Here is an 18539-nt window from a genome sequence, read left to right as displayed (position 1 = left end):
GTTATGGCCTCAGTAATCCACTTTGCAACTGGGTGACTGCTGTCATAATTCATTTTCCTTGCAAAGGATTGTTGAACAGTCAATTGTTTGGTTAAACTACAAATAGTCTTCCTGGTCCCCTTCTGGGCTGAAGACTGATTCCCAGCAGCAACAGCAGCAGCTGAAGGCGTAGCACTCAAGGATCCTTCGGAGGAATCCCGGATAGGAGAGGAGTCAGCTATGCCTATAAAATGAGATACAGTAGGACTACTTTCGATCCTGATTGAGGAGGAGATTGACGAGGAGGAGGGTGTTGGTGGTGTGCATTTCAGGCATTTGGATCCTACAGAGAAAAAGGATCTAGGCTTCACCTACTGTTTATGTTCTTATCCAAAGTTTTGGAGTTTGACAACAACTTGTGATGGACACGCTGCAAGTGGCGTAACAGGGAGGGGGTTCCTAGGTGGTTACGGTCCCTACCTCTACATACAATGCCTTTACAAAAGCTGCAGATAGCTATACAGTCATTGTCTGGGTTTGGGAAGACATATTTCCACACAGAAGAGGTGGATCTTTTTGTCTTTTGCCCAGGCATGAAGACAATGTGCTTATTTAAATAAGGCTCCACTGGGGCCTTATTTAAATAAACCACATCCCCATCATCAAAATCCTCATCATCATCAACATTCTCATTAGCGCCAGCTACATCAATATCCCCATCTACCTGGTGTACTTCTACAGTGACATCCTCAATCTCAACATGTGGACTTGCCACTTGCAGAGGGTGTGCAAATGGTGGAAGGAGCCTCCTCTTCCGGTACAGTACGGTTAGACATGGCAACCTTGGACTTTCCTTGGGAATTCGGCCTTAGCCGATGACGTTGACGGAATTGCATTGTTGTCATGACTAGTGGTAGCAGCTTCAGCATTAGTAGTAGGAAGTGGTTTCTGATCTTTCAATTGTTTGTCCTCCATAATAATTACACACTGCGGTTGACTTCACCGACAGTGTCGCACAAATGAGTCAGAAATGTATATAATAATTACACACTGCGGTTGACTTCACTGACAATGTCGCACAATACGTGTATGAGTAGGAAATAATATACTGTGATCTGAACGGCAGTGTCACAGTACTTATGAAAATAAAATAAAAATTGTATAGTACACTGGAGTACAGCACAAACAAAAAATATATATATTTTTTAATTTTAGGCTTTTGTTTTTAGCTTTTATTATTTTAAAATTGTTGGCAATCCCATATTTTAAATTTACAATGGGGCAGAGCCCCTGGATGGACAGACAGATCATCCCTTTCAGATACAGCAGACAGAGCACCCCAGGACTTATACAGCAGACAGGGTACCCCTGGACTGATACAGCAGACTTAGCAGCACCCCAGGACTGATATGGCAGACAGGGCACCCCTGGACTGATATGGCAGACAGGGCACCCCTGGACTTATACAGCAAACAGGGTACACCTGGACTGATACAGCAGACTAAGCAGCACCCCTGGACTGATATGACTGGCAGGGCACCCCTGAACTTATACAGCAGACAGGGTACCCCTGGACTGATACAGCAGACATAGCAGCACCCATGGACTGATATGTCAGACAGGGCACCCCTGGACTTACACAGCAGACAGGGTACCCCTGGATTGATATGGAAGACAGGGCACCCCTGGACTACTATGGCAGACAGAGCACCCCAGGACTTATACAGCAGACAGGGTACCCCTGGACTGATACAGCAGACATAGCAGCTCCCCATGACTGATATGGCAGACAGGGCACCCCTGAACTTATACAGCAGACAGGGTACCCCTGGATTGATATGGCAGACAGGGCTCCTCTGGATTGATATGGCAGACAGGGCTCCCCTGGACTGATATGGCAGACAGGGCACCCCTGGACTGATACGGCAGACAGGGCACCCCTGGACTGATACGGCAGACTAGGCAGCACCCCTGGAATGATATGGCAGACAGGGCACCCCTGGACTGATATGGCAGACAGGGCACCCCCCTGGGCTTATACAGCACACATGGGTACCCCTGGACCTATACAGCAGACTTAGCAGCACCCCTGGACTGATATGGCAGACAGAGCACCCCAGGACTTATACAGCAGACAGGGTACCCCTGGACTAATACAGCAGACTTAGCAGCACCCCTGGACTGATATGGCAGACAGCAGGGCACCCCTGGACTGATATAGCAGACAGGGCACCCATGGACTGATATGGCAGAAAGGGCACCCCTGGACTTATACAGCCGACAGAGCACCCCTTTTAGATAAAGCAGACAGAGCACCCGCCCCACGCCATGCCAGAGCACCAGCCCCACGCCAGGTAGACACAGAACTCGATACACGACAGTGGGATGATGACATTTTGCCTCAATGACGTCATTGAGGCAGGCAGGAAAACCCGATCCAGGCTCGGATTCCGGCTTGGATCGCAAAGTGCAGGGGGGTTCGTTTCTCAGGGAACTGAACCCGCTCATCTCTAGTTTTTACAGTGGTTCTCTTGCAGTTTGCAAATCTGCTTTACAGAACTCACACTACAGTATGCAGAGGTGGGGAACCTTTTTTCTACCAAGGGCCATTTGGATATTTATAAAAATCCTTCAGGGGCCATACAAAAATGATCAACTTAAAAATTATCTTGCCCCCAGTAGTTATGTCCCAGTAGATATGTCCCCAGTAGTTATGCCCCAGTAGATATGCCCCCAGTAGTTATGCCCCCAGTTAGTAGTTATGCCCCCAGTTAGTAGTTATGCCCCCAGTAGTTATGCCCCAGTAGATATGCCCCCAGTAGATATACCCCCAGTAGATATACCCCAGTAGATATGCCTCCAGTAGTTATCCCCCAGTAGTTATGCCCCCAGTAGTTATGCCCCCAGTAGATATGCCCCCAGTAGTTATGCTTAGTAGATATGCCCCCAGTAGATATGCCCCCAGTACATACAGGGCCGTATTTTCGTATGGGCTCATTGGGCACTTGCCCAAGGGCCCCAGGAGTATAAGGGCTTTAGGCTGATAGCTGAGGGTCCCCTCATTCCAGGGGTACCAGATTTTTGAAAATCGGCCCTGGGGAACCAGAGATATCGGACTTCAAAGCAATGGTCCCCATCCAAGCCTGTTAATTGCTCTTCCCAGCCAGATATTTCGGGTTCTGTCTGACTCTGAGTTTTTCTGAGGGTATACTCCAAAAGCTGGGACTCTCTCCTTTTAGTTGGACACTGGCAGCTTGTCTCTACTATGCCCAGAACCAGAGATATCAGCCTTCAAGCAGCTGGTCCTTGCTCCAGCTCCACACGCCTAATACGCAGTTTTATATTTTTGTCGGTGGATTGCTTTGGCTCCTGAGCTCTGATTCCCAAGTCCCCAGTACCTTTTGAAAGGTGGGACTCTCTAGTTTTTTTTATCCAATTCAAAGCTAAGAAATCTACATCCAGGAACTGGAGATATTTGTGGTCAAGCAAGCTGCCCTCCCACCAGAAAATTATGAATATTAAGACCACTCCACTGTCCACCCCTCACTTACGTATTAAATACCCCCTACCACCCTGGAAGTCATGTACCGGGGCCCCTTCATTCAGCCCAATGCCCCTTCTACAGTTTAGTGTTCTCCCTCCCGCCCCATCTGTGCAGTAAAGGAGTAATTAGCAGAAATCACTGCTCCAGGTCCTATATGCTGAGCAGAACATAGAACACCTCCCTACCGCCTGCGGGACATCAAAGCTGCTACTGATAGCTCCCTCCAACCCTACCGCTGGAGCATGGGTAGGGGCCCCAGAGCATTGCTGTGCCCAGGGGCCTACACTGCTGTTAAGACGGCCCTGGCCGCACACTACCTGAGCCGGAAGCCGGAGCTCAGGAGTGAGCTCCTGCCTCCGGCTGCTGCTGAGGGGAAGGAGCCAGGCACCCACTGGTAACAAAATCTCAGCGGGCGCCCTGCATCTCCCTCAGTTAGGCGAGTCTGGCCGGGTCGGATCAAGTGGCTTTGCGGTCCTTATACGGCCCGCCGGGCTGGAGGTTCCCCACCCCGGTTCTAATGGATAAAAGTCAGGACGGCGAATTATAATGTCTTGCATTTGGTAACAGCAATTTTCCAGTGGTTTGCTATCAGTTCATCCTTTGATTCTTTTTAATCACTACCAAAAAAATCATCAGAAAAACAATTGATTAAATTAACTTGCTTCTTGATACATTTACCCTTAGATATTAGTGAGATGCAATACGTGTTTGTATCTTTACTTTTTATATATATTTATTTGTTATTTTAATGATTATAGCCATTATGCAAAAAAGTCTTATTACTGGTAGTAACAACAAACAATAACGACGACCCTTTCCTGTCATGACGAGGTCATTACTTGATCAGAATTGCTGTGGTCTCGTTTTAATTACCACCTTGCAAAAAAAAACAACGTTTTCTGATGATGAATCCGCAATGTATGATTATAATTTTTTTTCCATAATAGTGAAGCTTTCGTGTCATTACTGAACTTAAGGGCCTATTTATCATCCCCCATGATGTATACGGTGTAGTCCTATAATAACTATGTACCTTTGATTTACAAAGGTGAGAAATTGTTTATTTTAGTTCAATAGCATTTCAGACACATTACTGAAAGTCTGCAATTAGAGCGCTAGAACTCCAGCAGAGCACTTCTTAATTGCTGCAGCTGCTTCTCACACATACACAGATTAACTCACTGTTGCAGAAAATGGGGGGAAGGGGGGACGACGACTATTTTGTCAGTACTGGGCCCCACAATTTCTGATGGCGGTCCTGCCTGTAGTAGCATGTAGTATGTAACATAGGGCCTCATTCCGAGTTGATCGCATGCTGCCGATTTTCGCAGCGCAGCGATCAGGTTACTACTGTGCATGCGTATGCACCGCAATGCGCAGGTGCGTTGTACGGGTACAAACAGCATTGTTGCTGTGCAATGCTTCTAGCAATGATTCCATTCGCACAGCCGATCGCAAGGAGATTGACAGGAAGAGGGCGTTTATGGGTGACAACTGACCGTTTTCTGGGAGTGGTAGGGAAAACGCAGGCGTGTCCAGGCGTTTGCAGGGCGGGTGTCTGACGTCAATTCCGGGACCGGACAGACTGAAGTGATCGCAAGGGCTGAGTAAGTCCAGACCTACTCTGAAACTGCAAACAATGTTTTCGTCCCGCACGGCTGCACATGCGATCGCACACTTGCAAAGCGAAAATACACTCCCCCGTGGGCGGCGACTATACGTTTGCACAGCTGCAAGAAGTAGCTAGCGAGCGATCAACTTGGAATGAGGGCATTAGTTGCCTACCCTCCCTCATTCTGCAGGAGACTCCCTGAAATAGTAGCATTCTTCCTGACTCCCTGAATAGACCAGCAGTCTCCCTGATTGTACCTTACCCCCATTATGTAGCTGTTACATTCTGGGGAGGCAGGGGGGGGGGGGGGGGGGGGGGGGTAAATGAGATATATTCTGTACATTCAAATGACATAATTTCCCTGCATTAATTATAAAGTACAACGATCCCCATGGCTACATGCATTTTACATAAGCCTTCTCATGGCCACTTACAGTATATGTGTATACAGTATACTAACGTTGGGGCTGATTTATGATCATGTAAGTCATTTTCATGACACGCCTCTCTGATGTAGGAGAACATGTCTGCGCTGATAGGCGTTACTTTCATAATCTCCCTGAAATGTACTTTCAATAGTAGGCAAGTATGATGTAGTATCGGGTTGGGTATGGGTGACCGGCGCTTGGGATCCTGCTGGTCACTATATCGACGCTGGGATCCCCGGGATTATAATGCTGGGGAGGGGGGGGGGGGGGCAAGCGCAACGAAGCCTCTTGCAGCCTTCTGCGTTCACCATGCTGGATGCACATGGGTGGGAATAGTCTCTGCTAGTCGGCATGCCGACTGTCAGAATTGTGAAGGGGCGGAATGTAGTTGTCGGTTTTCTACAGTTATTCTATAACTACATTCCGTAGTAATACTAAGTATCCATTGGATACTGCGGGCAAGCACTCTACAGCCTGCGCTTCTGCCCACAGAATCCTAAGGATGTTCTGGGCAATGTTGTACCTCCCTCTGCCAGTGATCCCTCTGCTTTTGCTTGACATCATGATGTCACATGCAGTGTCGTCACAAGGTGGGTGCAGCACGCACCCATTGTCATCCTCCGAGGGGTGACACCAAAGTGCCTGATCAGTGACAGGAGCCGGGTGCTGCACGCTGCACAACCCGACTCCTGTCACCATATAGGAGCTGGCACTGCAGACACGCTAGTCTCCTGGAGCAGGCTGCAGCTCTCGGACTCCCGGAGTGACGAAAATACAGGTCGTGGCGCTTAGCTGCGCCCCTCCCGTGAAGCGATGCCCCCTCTTGAGGGTGCCCTGCTTAGCCATGCCCCTCCACAAAGCCAAACCCCCTTCACGGCTGCTGCCGCCGCACTGGGTACTTAAGAGGTGAGTGACGCCTCTGGTCACATGTTAGGAGGGCGTGGCTGGCTGGCACAGGGCTCAGACTCTCCCTGCCCCTGCACTGTTCAGCCCAAATAATTTATCCAAAATAAAATTACATCTAAATATGTCTATAAAGACTTATAATATATGATATTGTAAGTTTCCTATATACCAGTATAAGTAAACTCTCAATTAATGCAACTTTGTATACAGCCATAATTGAAGATGTGATCCACATGCAGTTAATCAACCATAGGAACCATAGAGTCACACTAAATTATGGGTTTGCTTATGACAATGAAAATTTGTTACGGCTTCTCCTTTTCAAAGAAGTTTCACAGCCTGTGATAGCATACACGTGCAGAGCTATTTTACCAGGACAGCATGGTACCTGTCCGTGTCCTCTTACTGGATGTCAGGATGTCCTCTAGCTCAGGATGGTCATAGGAAAAAATGTATTATTCATAGTAATCCTTTGTGCTGTTGCTAAATATATAAAAATTATTATGTTTTCTATTTTATAGCAATGTTAAGTTTTGGGGGTTTTTTTACATTTTTTTTTTTTTTTTTAAAGATTCTCCTACTGAAAGCTCAAGTTATGGACCTCTAGTGCCGCGTGATTACGAGGGCCTGGAAAGCCAGGGTCACACATGTACAGCAGGGTCCTGAGCTGGATGGAAAAGTGGTGAGGCTCCTCTAAATCACTGATGGCTAACCTTGACACTCCAGCTGATGTTGAACTACACATCCCAGCATGCCCTGCTACAGTTTTGCTATTTGGCCATGCTAAAACTGATGCAGGGCATGCTGGGATGTCTAGTTCAACAACTGCTGGAGTGTCAAGGTTAGCCATCACTGCTCTAAATACTAATATGGCCAGGAAGGGGAGTAATGCAAAAATAATGTAAATTACTGACAATGTACAGTAGTGTTAACTTAAAATGAGATATGGGTCCTCTGCACTCAAATACATTATTAATGCTATTTTCACTATCATAAACAGGGAATATTAATTCCAGATTTTGGGGTGATAATACCATACCTCCCAACTGTCCCTATTTCAGCGGTATAGTCCTGCTATTTTTACACTGTCCCTCCCGTGGGCCGCGGTGTCCTGTGGGCGAGGGGAAGGATGGGAAGCCTTTGATCACTGTTGATCTGCACAGCGGGTGGCCCCTGAATAGATGCTATGCACAACATTTCAACAGTTTAGAGAGGTGAGCCTGGGGGATGCAGAGCTGCTCAAGGAGTGCTAGGCACACCCCCACCAGAGGCCACATCCCCATTTAACCGAGACCATTCCACCATTTCCCCTGAAGGCGCACAAGGGTCCCGCATTCGGATCTTCATATGTTGGGAGGTATGATATTACTAAGTGGATGCTGATGTGGTGTGCTGTATTATCGCTAGGTAACCTGCTGTAGGATATGAGTGGCAGGTTTCTCATGACATCCAGGGGCTGGCTGGGCAGGGGGGCAGGGTGCCATCTGCCCCCCGGACCAGTGCAAATTTAGTGTTCCAGGGCCATTTTTGCATTGCATTCCCTGTGAAAAGCTGAGCCACTTGCGTGAGTCTGCCACCCAGGCTGAAAGTTGCCAGCCAGCCCCTGATGACATGCCAGGCACTAGGCAAGAGTCCTGGTGCAGGTTACTTTCTAGCAATTGATTATGACAACTATCGTATTTTTGCTACGGCTGCATACATACACTGGGGTATATTTACTTAAATTCGTATTTGCAGTGATTTGGTGAGAAATTAATCACGAATTACATCGATTGTGAGATTTTGCAACTTTTTTTTTTACACCTCATTTACTATGCTGTCGTATTTTGTGTTTTCGTATTTATCGATGTCGATGTCATTCGTATTTTTCCAAGTCAGAATGCGGCCGATTTGTACTTTGCGGCCGGGTTTTGTGTGTTTTTTTACGGATTCATATTTTTTATTTTTGCGGCAGTGTTTTTTTTCCGTTTGTGGTCGCGTTTTTTTCTGACTTTCGTTTTTGTCACTCGTCCGTGATTGGTTGGGTTTGTGATGGAGGAGTGTCTGTGCTCATTACTATAAAAATGCCCCAAACCGACCGCACCTCGTGGGTTTAGCTAGTGGAGAGGTGAGAGGTAGTGGTCTGTGGTGTAGGAGAGTTGTTTGGAGTTTTTGGTGGATTTTTGCGATTGCTGAGTGCTGTATTGTGTGTGTAAGTAGTCTTGTGATACTTGTTGTGTAGTTTCTTTAAAGTTTGTGACATTTATAGTGTTTGTTAATTTTTTTACAGTTACTACAGTTATACTATTGTCATTGTTTGTTTGTGAGTGTGTGTGTGTCTATGTGTGGTTGGTGTGTGGTGTGTAGTGGTAGTGGAGGAGTGTGTTTTGTGTTTTATTATTTCTCAGTGTTCTTTGTTGTTTGTCAGTAATATGTCCCAGTCAGAGGTGAGTGAGGTGGAGGAGGTGAGTGAGGTAGAGGAGGTGAGTGAGGGGGAGGAGGTGAGTGAGGTGGAGGAGGTGAGTGAGAGGGAGGAGGTGAGTGAGGTGGAGGAGGTGAGTGAGAGGGAGGAGGTGAGTGAGGAGGTAGGAGGTTAGTGAGGTCGAGGAGGAGGGTGAGGTTGCTGCTTCGGCCTCTAGTGAGAGTGACAGTGATGGTGCTGTTGCCCCGCAGTCACGCACCACTACCAAGATGGGGCGCAATGTGAAATTCAGCTATGCTGAGAATGTTGCATTGGTGTGTGAGCTGATGCGCCATCATCGCCAGCTGTTTGGCCAAGATGCGGCCAAGGTTCCTTCACGCAGGAAAAGTGTTCTGTGAGGGAAAGTAGTAGCGGCAGTTAATAGTGAGGGTGTGGTGAAGAGGACCGAGGACACGTGTTGCAAGAGATTCTACGACATCAAGCGCCTCGTCAAGGCTAAGATGGCGAAGGAGGCTAAGTCAGCCAGACAAACAGGGGGTGGCCATCCCTTTAGAGTGTCATATTGGGAGTGGGAGGAGCCTGTGCGGTTCCTTATTCCGCCAGAAGTAGTTGGTGCGACTATAGTCCGGGCTTCGGATCGTCCTAGGCAGGATGGTGAGTTAATATTTGTAATTGTTTTGTGCGTTTACATAAGTGCTTTTGCCGTAGTTTGCAGAAATGTATAGGATATTATTGGTGAAAAATAAACAAAAAGTGAGAATATAATAATTGTCAGTGGTATATATGTTTGGTTTGGTTTTCTTTGTATTGTGATGAATTTGGTTTCCCTAGGCCTTTTGCAAACACATTTGGTCCTGTTCTAGTTTGCATTTTGTTTTGATCTGGCGTATATGCATTTTTTTTAAAATTCATTTCTCATACGTCCTAGAGGATGCTGGGGATGCTTCAAGAACCATCGGGTATAGACGGGATCCGCAGGAGACATGGGCACTTTAAAACTTTAACAGGGGTGTGAACTGGCTCCTCCCTCTATGCCCCTCCTCCAGACTCCAGTTAGATTCTGTGCCCAGAGAGACTGGTCACACACTGAGGAGCTCTACTGAGTTTCTTGGAAAAGACTTTATGTTAGGTTTATTATTTTCAGGGAGCACTTCTGGCAACAGTCTCCCTGCATCGTGGGACTGAGGGGAGAGAAGCAGACCTACTTCTGTGAGTTCAAAGGCTCTGCTTCTTAGGCTACTGGACACCATTAGCTCCAGAGGGTCTGATCACTTGGTACGCCTAGCTGCTTGTTCCCGGAGCCGCGCAGTCACCCCCTTGCAGAGCCAGAAGAAAGAAGCCGGGTGAGTAAATGAAGAACAGACGACTTCAGTGACGGCAGAAGACTTTGTGACTCTGAGGTACCGTGCAGCGGCCGCGCTGCGCGCCATTGCTCCCACACATGCGGCACTACAAGGGTGCAGGGGGGGCGCCCTGGGCAGCATGTATACCTCAGACAGAGACTGGCAAGAGAGATATTAAGTGCCTGGGCACTAAATACAGACCCCCGCCAGTATAAATATATAGAAAATAGCGGGACTGAAGTGCGCCATTAAGGGGGCGTGGCTTAGCCCTCACAGCTCTAACCAGCGCCATTTTCTCCTCAGAGACGCTGGCCCTGCCGAAACACTGCTGAACAGATCACAGTGGAAAACGGGGGGGGGGGGGGGCGGGGGGGGAGGCACAGTGTTTAGTGCAATATATGTTAAAAATAAAGCATAATATATAATGAGTGTGGTGTAAAAGAGCTGGAAAACGTCTGCTATGTTTCCCTGACAGAAAGTACTGAGTCTATCCCTTATAATCGGCATGTCTGAGGCTGAGGGCTCTGCTGCAAACGGCTATGGGAATGTCTCTGTCGGCACCGCCGACTCCTTATAGTACTTGGTTCATGTAAATAAGTGTCAGCATGTCAGTAGATGTATGCTTTTCCATTGAGAAAACTACATGGGAGACACAGACGTGTGTGGGTGACCCTGTCGGCACCAACTAATCTGGCTGGGTAAAAATTGACATGATAATGTGATGCATTTCAGAAAGCTATACCTGTATGTATATATATATGTATGGTACGGTTGCATAGATCTGTGGCTCGAACACAGACGTCGTAATTTTTGTCGAGGGCGTATTATTAATAATTTATTTCCCTCAGACCCCTCGGGGTCGCAAAAATGTTATTTTGCCCAGTTACTACTCCCTGATATCAACACGAATACTATTTCTTATGTCGACCATGATGTTTCCTGATTAGATCCACAACATCGGCATTCAGTACATGTTTCATACACATTAAGAACGTATTAACGTCAATAGGGACCTTGCTGTTCTTGACAAAAATATATAAAATATCTTTATATAGATATATGTGTGTGTATGTGTATTTAAATGTGTATATTCATATTAAAAATCATAATGAATGCTGAAGTAAAGTTATTCCTTCTCATGTGCTGGTCGCTCTGTTGAAAAGCTCTAGGTCAGCCGTGACAAGATGGTTTCAAATCCTCACGAGGAGTCCGAGTGTTTATTCTTTTCCTGCCGTGGATAGAATAAAGTGAGAGTCAACCCCTGTTCTGCACGGGGCCCTGTCACAAAGGATCGTATAGAGGAAGCTAAGTGATATTTTAATTATATGCTTTGATTATATTTGCATTACATGCGCATGAGGGAGTGCTTGTATTCAGAAATGGTCGGTTACCTTGTCATCTGATATAATTACCCTGGGGAGAGATGGGATACTCCTTAAGTTGGGTCATATCTAAAACATTGCAGCATACTGCCGTGCGACTACAAGAGGTATGGGACTCTTGGGTTCGCGGGCCAATTCCATGGCGGTCTCGGCTAGGAGGGCGTTGTGGATTCACCAATGGAATGCTGAGTATTACTGGAGTATCTTCCCTATGAAGATGAAACCTGGTTTGGGCGTGGCTTTGTTATGTTGATCTCGGCAGATACCACTGGTAAGTCTACCTTCTTGAGCTATGTTTCCTCACAACGGTTGGTGACGCATTTTTGTAGGATGCAGTCATTTCGACCGGATGGATACGTTTTTTTCCCTTTCTTTGCAGGTAGAGGAAGGTGAAAAGGTAAAAGGTCAGCAGCCTTTTCAAGTTCGCAGAAGCAGAAATCATCCTCTGTTTCTACCACATCCACCGCATGTCGCTGGGTCTATCTTGCGGGAGCCCACACCGGTGGGACCACGTCTAATACACTTCAGTCAGTTCTGGAATGGACATGGACCAGTGAGTTAAGAATAGAGTCCCAAGGGGGACATACTGGAGTGTCCAGATAATTCCCCTCACTGATTTTTCAAATAGATCTTACCGATTCTCCTCTGGATGGGGAGGTAGTATGCGACGCCATACAAGAGTTGGGTCAGGATCAGGACATTAGCCTGCTGTCCCTGTCACAAAAAAGAAGAAGCTGTTATTCAAGCTTTTTCGTGCTTCTGAGCCCGGACAGCTTGGTCAGAACAATTACAAAAATTTCTACTTAAGAAGTTGAACTACAAGATGGAATCTCTCAGGACAGGGATCTCCAATCGGTTAAAGGAGAAAGAGGGTTTAAGTGCGGTTTCTTCCGCGTTAGGCTTACCTGGGTTTGCTATTCAGGATTGTCATTGCCAGTTCACCGGAGTGATGGCAGTATGATGGTTTTCCTTCAATAGTAAAAGCCATTATTATTCTGTACTGGACGCTCTCCTGACTACGGCGAGGTCAAGAAACAAGTGGTGCAAATCGTTGTTTCTCTCTGACAGTTCTTCAACACAGTGGTTGGCTCCTGAACTTGCCAGAATCACTGTTGATCCCAACAACGCTGATGTCGGAGTTGGGAATAAGGTTAGATACAGAACTGTTGAGTTTGTTTTTTCAAGTGGAAAGAGATCTGAGGATCCAGAGTCGGATCAGATTTGCAACAGTGTAAACCCATCAATACGTTCCGTTGATGAAGAAGGATGGTTGCGGCCTACGAGGCCATTCGGGGAGCAGGTTGAATGCCAGAGTGGTTTTAGCGGGACCAGTTGAACATGTGGTCCGGGTCTCACCTGCACATGCACCGGCAAATAATCCTATTTTCCAGGACCAGGATATCTCTCCTGTGGTGGCTTCACAGTTCTCACCTCCTAGAGGGACGAAGGTTCGGGATCCAGGTTTAGATCCTGGTGTCCATGGATACAAGTCTCCGAGGCTGGGGAGCAGTCTTTCCAGGGGAAGAATTTCCATGGAAAAAGGTCAAGCCGGGAAGCTTGTCTGCAATAAGCATTCTGGAATTAAGAGCTATTTACAATGGAACATCTTCTTCACGATCTGCCCGTATTAATTCAGTCGGACAACTTAACAGCAGTGGCGTAAGTAAACCGCTAGGGCGGAACGAAGAGCAAAGCGGCAATGGCAGAAGCCACAAAAGTTTTCCACTGGGCGGAAAGGCATGTAAACGTTCGGTTAGCGGTCTTCATTCTGGGTGTAGACAACTGAGAAACAGACTTCTTCAGCAGACACGATCTCCATCCAGGAGAGTGGGGTCTTCATCAAGAGGTTTTCACAGAAGTCTTTGGGGAATTCCTCAAATAGACATGATGGCATCTCGCCTCAACAAGAAACTTCAGAGATATTGTTCCAGGTCGAGGGACCCTCAAGTAATAGCTCCCTGGTGACACCGTGGGTGTTTCAGTTGGTCTAGGTGTTCCCTCCACTTTTACGAAGGTGATAAAGATCATAAGAAGAACAAAGGTTTAGGCGATCCTCATTGTTCCGGTCTAGCCAAGGAGGGCTTGGTATCCAGATCTTCAATAATTACTCATAGAAGATCCCTGGCCTCTTCCTCTACGAGAGGACCTGTTACAGCAAGAACTGTGCATGTATCAAGACTTACTGTGGCTGCGTTTGACGGCATGGCGGTTGAACGCCATATCCTAGCCCAAAAGGGTATTCCCAGTGAAGTCATTCCCACACTGCTTCAGGCTAGGAAAAAAGTAACGGCGAAGCTTTACCACCGTATTTGAAGGAAGTATGTGTCTTGGTGTGAATCCAAGTATGCTCCTACGGAAGAATTTCAGCTGGGGCGTTTGCTCCATTTTTTTGCAAGCAGGTGGGGATGCAGACCTAAAGTTAGAGTACAAATTTCGGCCTTATCTATTTTCTTTCAGAAAGAATTGGCCTCCCTTCCAGAAGTTCAGACCTTCGTGAAGGGCGTGCTACACATCCAACCTCCCTTTGTGCCCCCCAGTGGCACCATGGAATCTTAATGTGGTGTTGCAGTTCCTGCAATTCTCATTGGTTCTAACCTTTACGTAAGGTTGAGTTGAAATTCCTTACTTGGAAAGTGGTGATGCTGTTGGCCTTGGCATCCGCAAGGCGGGTGTCTGAAGTGGCGGCTTTGTCTCACAAAAGCCCTATTTAATCTTTCATGCAGATAGAGCGGAGTTGAGAACTCGTCAGCAATTTCTGCCAAAAGTGGTTTCATCGTTTCACGTAAACCAGCCTGTTGTGGTGCCAGTGGCTACCGACGCCTTGGTGGAATCGAAGTCTCTCGAGGTGGTCAGAGCTTTGAAAATCTATGTCGCCAGAACGGCTCAGATTGGGAAAACAGAGGCTCTGTTTGTCCTGTGGGCTCCCAACAAGATTGGGGCTACTGCTTCCAAGCAGACTATTGCATGCTGGATCTGTAATACGATTAAGCAGGCTCATTCTACGGCAGGTTTGCCGTTGCCAAAATCGGTGAAGGCCCATTCTACCAGAAAGGTGGGCTCATCCTGGGCGGCTGCCCGGGGAGTCTCGGCATTACAACTTTGCCGAGTAGCTACTTGGTCGGGTTCAAACACCTTTGCGAAGTTTTACAAGTTTGATACCCTGGCTGATGAGAACCTCTTGTTGGGTCAATCGGTGTTGCAGAGTCATCCGCACTCTCCCGCCTGTTCTAGAGCTTTGGTATAAACCCCATGGTTCTTGAAGCATCCCCAGCATCCTCTAGGACGTATGAGAAAATAGGATTTTAATACATACTGGTAAATCCTTTTCTCTTAGTCCGTAGAGGATGCTGGGCGCCCGTCTCAGTGCGTACTGTATCTGCAGTCATTGGGTATGTTTACACACATGGTGTGTTGTGGTTAAGTCAGCCTGTTGCTGACGTTATTCAGGCCATAACATGCGTTATGCTGTTACTGGTTGTGTTTACACACATAGATTGTGTTACGTTTTATGTCAGCGTATTGCTGCATATTCTTCATGCCGTCGGCTGGTGTTCTATTGAATGCCACGTTCTGCGGCATACTGGTGGTGTGAGCTGGTAAAATGCTCACCGTGGTTTAACAATAAATTCTTTCCTCGAAATGTCCGTCTCCCTAGGCACAGTTCCTATAACTGGAGTCTGGAGGAGGGGCATAGAGGGAGGAGTCAGTTCACACCCCTTTTAAAGTCTTAAAGTGCCCATGTCTCCTGCGGATCCCATCTATACCCCATGGGTCTTGAAGCATCCCCAGCATCCTCTACGGACTAAGAGAAAAGGATTTACAGGTAGGTATTAAAATCCTATTTTTAATTAAGTGTGAGTTACGTGTTTTCATGAATGTCGTATGCCATTTTGGTAGATTTTTTATGGCTAATATATGTTGTTTAGAGGCCTTTATGTGCAAGATGTTGTTATTCCAGCTGCTTAAGTATTGTTTATTTATTGTTAGGCTATTTTGTTGTCTTTATTGCTTTATTAACCATTTATAATGTATTATTTTATTGAAGAATATTCTTAGTTGTAATTTATCCATGGTTGGCTATTGACCTGTTTGGCATTGTAAACTAAACACCCTGGTTGTTTGGTTTTGGTTTTTAAAATGGTCCCTAATTAAACTATACACACACAATGAAGTCACCCAGAACAGCATTCAAAAAGTAATGTACTTTTCTCATAATGTTCTTCAGGTGTCTACATCACAAAATGTTCTTGTTTACAAATATGTACTCAGAATATAATGTAAATAAACACACTTGTCACATGTAAACAGTACAAAAGAAAGCCAGCACAGCCAGGACACAAACCACACTGCCAAGATCTGCAGATGCTGGCGATGCAGGTAAACTATACTTTGTGCAACATAATCTGTGACCACAAACATAAACAGAAAAATGTTTGTTTTAACCCAAAGGAACTTCCTCATCGCACCACACTCCACAAAGACGACCTTCACATGGGTCTGGCAGTTTTAAGAAGAGGCCAAGCAAGAGACGCCGTCCTGATGTGCCAGCGACACCAGCATTATCGCCACCACAACGTCGCATCTCCACTGTGTCGGGTCAGCCACCAGAAGCCATTTTGGCCAGTCCGCAATCCCAGGAAGCACATTCCCCTCAGCTGTCTGGTGAGTAAGCACAAAATGTAAAATTACATTACATACTTACACAGTGTATTTGCACACAAAATCCACATCACCAATACCACACACTAATCCTTGTACGAATCAACACCAGCAAGCACATGGCTTGCACAATTAAGTGGTTCACATCTCCACTTTACAATGGCCCTCATTCCGAGTCGTTCGCTCTGTATTTTTCATCGCATCGCAATGAAAATCCGCTTAGTACGCATGCGCAATATTCGCACTGCGACTGCGCCAAGTAATTTAACAATGAAGATAGTATTTTTACTCACGGCTTTTTCATCGCTCCGGCGATCGTAATGTGATTGACAGGAAATGGGTGTTACTGGGCGGAAACACGGCGTTTTATGGGCGTGTGGATGAAAACGCTACCGTTTCCGGAAAAAACGCAGGAGTGGCTGGAGAAACGGGGGAGTGTCTGAGCGAACGCTGGGTGTGTTTGTGACGTCAAACCAGGAACGACAAGCACTGAACTGATCGCACAGGCAGAGTAAGGTTGAAGTTACTCAGAAACTGCAAAGTAGTGTGTAATCGCAATATTGCGAATACATCGGTCGCAATTTTAAGAAGCTAAGATACACTCCCAGTAGGCGTAGGCTTAGCGTGTGTAACTCTGCTAAATTCGCCTTGCGACCGATCAACTCGGTGCGCTAATTATGTGTGCACACTTGAGCCTTACAGTAGTATGGTGTCTTCATAATTTAATCTTTAAAGCATAATTGTTAATTGGCCATGATTAACATCCTTTAACAATGGTGAGTGTATTCATCATGTCATTTAAGTTATTTTTTCAGTTTTAAAGTACAACATGTAGGCAAACAATTAACATTTGTGTGTGTTGTATTTTGTAAATTTTGCTGTTTGCCCAGTAACTGTGGTCTTAGTCCAACATTTGTTAGTTAAATTTCTTTGTCACAATTGTTTTTTTCAGAACCAACTTATTTTAAGATATTTTTGGCCAAATGTTTTTTGTGTAGACACTCTTTTTTTAACGTAAAAATGCATATTAAAAAGTGATGCATGTTTCTGTAAAGATGTAAACAACCAGAAGACAATCACTTCCTCAAATGTTGTTCCCTTAAACCCCATACAGATGCTGACATCATGCCCCAGGATCCCCAGCAGGAAACCGATTTGCAGGAAACCTACACACTATACCTGCAAGCTATTGACCCAAACCAACCAGCCACGCCGCCTGAAAGTAGTCCGCAACCCCAAACATCCCCAACCCTCCAGTTGAGCCCAACACCACCCCAGCCACAAATTGACCAATCATTTTGGGACAGTTGGACAACACAACAGGCTCAAAATTATCAATGTCTGCGCACACACAGCCAATATCTGGCCAGTCTGCTCCATCATCTACCTAGACTCAGTAGAAACACAAGCAGAGTCTATGTACATCTAGGCAGAGTGGCCAATACAATGGAGATGATGAAAGCAGACAACAGCCAACTTATAGATAGTTTTCAGCACATAATGGATGAGCAACACCGCCATCAGCAAGCCCTCATTCAACTTATCCAAAACAATCAGCTTATCACTGAAAGCCTGTCCCGAATCATCGCTAACAACACAGCCGCATCAACCCAACTTACAGCAACCCTGTCCAACCTGAGTCAAAATATAAATTTGTTGGCATCACAGCAACAAGGATCCAGCTCAGGGACAACTACACCTAGCCAAACCCCAATTAGCTCCCCAGTTCGAAGATCGAGCAGAACACGCTCCAATGTGCCATCTCAAACTTCTGCAGCCAGCAAACAACCCCCTAAGAAATAAGCAACCCTGCAGCTGTGTCCACATTATTTGGCAGCATATGACAACAATATTGAATTGTGGGAGACACTATGACATTTTTTAAGGTAATAAATTGTTAAAACGCTATATGTACAAAGTTTAATTTGTTATTGACTGTCATTGTAACAGGATAATTCATTGAGTTATCCAACACATGTATTGTCTAACTTTCACCATCATGCCTAACCTGAAACACATGATCACATACATAATTCAGTACTAAATATTGTTTAAGATTGCTGTTAGCCAATGTGGGTTAGCCAAAATGGCAGACATTATTCAATGCCCATTATGTAGGGGTCAGTAGCATAAAAAATACCAACACACCTTACAAAGAAACATAACACAAAACAAACACAACCAAGAACAACAACAATTGATAGTTTGTTACGGGATACTTTTAGAAAATCTGGAAGTGATGGTAAACAAAAAAAACCCCAATAGAAAAATGTACATTTAATTAA

General features: G+C 46.0%; 1 long non-coding RNA gene across 1 annotated transcript; it reads left to right on the top strand.

Moving 5' to 3' along the window:
- The first annotated feature begins 16066 nt into the window (after positions 1-16066).
- Positions 16067-18160, top strand: LOC134945251 (uncharacterized). Its single transcript, XR_010182082.1, has 2 exons — positions 16067-16257; positions 17369-18160. It is a non-coding gene; the product is annotated as an uncharacterized LOC134945251 (long non-coding RNA).
- Positions 18161-18539: the final 379 nt, after the last annotated feature.

The sequence above is a fragment of the Pseudophryne corroboree genome, chromosome 7, assembly GCF_028390025.1.
Source record: "Pseudophryne corroboree isolate aPseCor3 chromosome 7, aPseCor3.hap2, whole genome shotgun sequence".
In the NCBI taxonomy this organism is placed as follows: domain Eukaryota; kingdom Metazoa; phylum Chordata; class Amphibia; order Anura; family Myobatrachidae; genus Pseudophryne; species Pseudophryne corroboree.
Note: the sequence above shows the minus strand (reverse complement) of the source record. Positions and strands in the feature narration are given on the sequence as shown.